This window comes from Bubalus kerabau, chromosome 4, assembly GCF_029407905.1.
Source record: "Bubalus kerabau isolate K-KA32 ecotype Philippines breed swamp buffalo chromosome 4, PCC_UOA_SB_1v2, whole genome shotgun sequence".
Taxonomy (NCBI): domain Eukaryota; kingdom Metazoa; phylum Chordata; class Mammalia; order Artiodactyla; family Bovidae; genus Bubalus; species Bubalus kerabau.
Window position 1 is genome coordinate 144,758,850 of NC_073627.1, and position 4,154 is coordinate 144,763,003.

Genomic DNA, 4,154 nt, shown 5'->3' on the forward strand with positions numbered 1-4,154 from the left:
CTAAATAGCTCACTTCTTTTTCCTTGTAATATTTGGGTCTTCACTGTAAATGCTTTAGCAGGTGAATGGTGAGTGGCAGTACCGTTGGGGCACCATAAAGCTCCCCAAATATTTACATTTCTTGCTGCTTTCCAGGTGGCATTAAATAGACCTATTTTACAAAAAGCGCTCCCCCCACCATCTCATACTGTGGCACTTGTTCACCTAAAATGTTCTCGGCATGCACATGTTGGCACTGAGGCCACCAGAATCTGTCTGCTGCCTGGATGGATGGCATACTGAATATTTTAGGAAGAAAATTTACCTAAGAGTTAAAAACTCATGATTGTAAATATTCAGCAGGCACTTAATTTATTGTTTCAAAATAGCTTTTGTGATGCAGAGGACATGTTTTTCTGTCAGCGACTCAGTATTTATTTTAACATATTAAACAACCTCAGAAATATTCATTGCACGGAAACCTTTCTACATTTGAGTGGATTAAATTTACAAGCCCAAATTAATGCTATAAATTACATTTACATAATTCATTTTTCATTAAACAGTATTTATTTAGCCTGCATCTCTGCTAATATATATGTTTAAGGGAAAAAGCAGTACCGGTATTGTTGCCCACATAGTTAATTTAGCCTAAGTAGAATTTAGGAGGCATCTCAGTGTTCCTTTGTTACGGGGCTCTCCCCCAACCATCCAACATCTGAATTTTGCAATTAAACAGAAACGTGTGTGTGTATGGTCTGAGGCAGGAGAGAAGCCTGCTTAAAGAGAAGCCAAGCCTCCCTTATATTTGCTTTTCAGAATGTTGCGTGATGTCCTTACCAATCACCCATTACATGTGTTTTGCTAATTTTGTGCAAAACTGGAAAGGAGGTAAGAGATGAACAAACTGGGTTGGAGGTCAGTTGAAAACTTTGAAGCCAGCAGCTCAGACCCAGATGGATTTAAAAGGACAAGGAAGGTAAAAAGAAACAAGAGAAGTGGGCTGACAATGCGTGGGGTCCTAAAGAGCCTCCTGTCTTTCCTTTTGCATTTACATCTATTTTGACAGATGAGGGTGAGGGCCATCAGTGCATTTGCGGCTGCAATTTCAGGTTTTAGAATGTTTTGAACAATATGCCTCAAATCACGCCAATAATTGGAGGACCCTTCATTATTGAGTGTTAGGCCTCTAACGATGCTAGTGGCAGAGAGGAGCCACTGGCTTCACTCACTAGGCTTGGTTTTATGTGGCTGGCACTGAAATGGGCATTGTTCGCCTCAATTTCCCCTCTCTTTTTTCCCAGTAGCCTATTAAACCTCTTTGTTAAGAGACCCAGCTGCTTGTTTTCTCTCAAGATAATGACTGAAAAATGTGCTTTAAAAAAATCATGGGGAAAATGATTTCTGGAAGGTCTGTCTCCTCTTTCTTTCTGCTGTCATCTTGGCTGATAATAACTTTCAATAATCCCAGGGTAATAAAAACTCATCTGAACACAGAGACCAAATATGGAGCTTCAATTACCACAGTAACAGAAGGGACCACTGCCCTTCTTCCTCTGCCTTTTGCCTCAGTGGGGATTCTTCTCTTCTCCCCTGATATTCTTTAAAAAAAAAAATTGAGGTATAATTTACATACAATAGAATGTGCGGATTTCAATTTGTATGGTTTGTTGAATTTTGACAAACGTATATTCCCATGTAATTATCATCTCAACTGAGACAGAGAACATATCCATTACCCTAGAAAGTTTCTTTATTCCTTGTCCCAATCTACCCCCTCTCCAGAAAACAACTACTGTTTGGATTATTATCATTGTAGATTACTTTTGCCTTATTTTATACTTTATATAAGTGGAATCATGCAGTATGCATTCTATTCGGTATGACTCCTTTTCATTCAGCCTGTTTTTTGAAATTTGGTAGTTTGTTTCTTTTTTATTGCTGAGATGTACTCTCCCGTAGGGATGTACTACAATTTATCTATTCTTTTGTTTGTGACATGTAGATTACTTCTAGTTTGGGACTATTTTGAATAAAGCCACAATGAACATTTATGCATAAGATTTTATGTGGACATTTGCTCTCATTTCTCTGGAGTGAATATTTAAGTGTGCCATTGCTGCGTTGTGTGGTAGGTATGAGTCTTAATTTGGATGACACTGCTATAGAATTCTCTGGAGTGGTTGTGCTTTTTCCTCTTTTGATGGGGAAAAAAACAAAACAAAACATCAGTACATCGAAAGCTGAATTTGGTCTTTGGTGAATCAGACTATGAGACTATAAACCAAGCTAAAGGGTACTCTACCCTGTTCTTTGATTTACTTAAATTTGGGGGAGAACCTGGTTTTGTCAACAAGCAGATTCCAGGTATCAGAAATAATGGGAGTCGCTTGGCTATATATATATATATATATATATATTTTTTTTTTTTTTTTCTTTGAGACAAATGTTGTAGAATTTTCACACACATGTCCCCAGTAAATGATCCTTTGTGCTTGTTTCCCTGTAGGCTCTATGTTCTGATAAATTGCTGTCTTAGGTGTGCAGGTGGTGTCCGGGGGTGTCTCAAAGAAGGCTGTATCTGCAGGCTCCATCCTGAAATGAAGACATCTTTCTGCAACATGAACTCAATAGATATCAGCCCCTCGATTCTAACAAATAGCCTCCATGAAAATTCAGAGAAATTGGAAAAATCCCAGCAAAATGATAGACCTCTTATGTTTTACAGGACAAAGACCAGGGCACCTTTGTAGGTGGCTAATGTTTTATTGGACAAATACCAGGATCTCTCTTTTTCCATATATAAGCTGCCACATGCCTTACAAACAGCCATAAGCCAACAGACATGGGCATTTTGCAGAATGTTTGTCCTGATCAGTTTAACCCTGGATCCAAAGAAAATGCACTGATTTTCCTACCTCCTTATGAATCCTAGAAAGGCAGGCAAGGAACTGAGATGGAAAGCTGGGTTTCCCTCCTGGGGGCAGACTTCCTAGCCAGCAAGAGCCCACTTTAAATTTAGAGTCTTTGGTCTCAGTTTTGACAACATGCCAGACTCTGTAGCTACTTCTGGCTTTGCAAATAGGTGCCTGGTTATTTTAAAACAGTCAAAGAGAGTTAGTATTAACAGTTTAAAAAGTTGAAATCCCCTTTCTCTATTCATCCCCCATTCTTATGAGAGTCCCAATCCCAATTTGTGATGCACTGGTATATCAGATGATTCTGGCTAAATAAGTCCACTGAAATGAGAATATTTGAACCTGTATTTATTAACTTACTTTTGAAAAGACTCTAACTTAACCATCAAAAAAGGAACACTTGATTAGAAAAAATGGGCATAAGATATGAACAGACATTTCCCCAAAGAGATTTGCAGATAGCAAAAAGCATATAAAAAGATGCTCAACATCATATATTACTACAGTACAGTCTGTTGGTGTTATTTTTCCAACAGCAGTTGCTCACTTCATGTCTCTGTGTCACATCTTGGTAGGTCTCAGAATATCTCTAACTTTTCCATTATCATTATATTTGTAACGGTGATCTGTGATCAGTGATCTTTGATGTTACTGTTACTGTTTTGGGGTACTGTGACCCACGGCCTTATAAGGTGATGAACTTAATCAATAAATGTAGTGTGTGCTCTGACTGCTCCACCAACTGGTCATTTGCCCTCTCTCGCACTCTCCTCTGGCCTCCCTATTCCCTGAGTTACAATAATATTGAAATTAGGCCAATTAATAACCCTACAATGGCCTCTAAGTGTTCAAGTAGAAGGAAGAGTTGTACATCTTTCATTTTAAATCAAAAGCTAGAAATGATTTAGCTTAGTGAGGAAGGCATGTCTTTTAGAGCCAAGATAGGCGGAAAGCTAGTAACCTAGGGTTTTGGTGCCAAACACTTTCCAAGCTATGAATGTGAATGAAAAGTTAAAAAAAAAAAGAACCAAAACATTGAATTGGATACTTTACATGGGTGAATTATATGTTATGTAAATTATGTCTCAATTAAACAAGAAGAAAAAACCCTAAAAACTTAAAAAGAAATCAAGAGAGCTCAATCCTGGACATGGTAAATTTGGGATGTTTACTAGGTATCCAAATGAAAATGTTGAATAGGAAGTTGGAGATATAACTCAGGAATTCACAGGAAGGGTTCAACTGTAGTTACAAGTG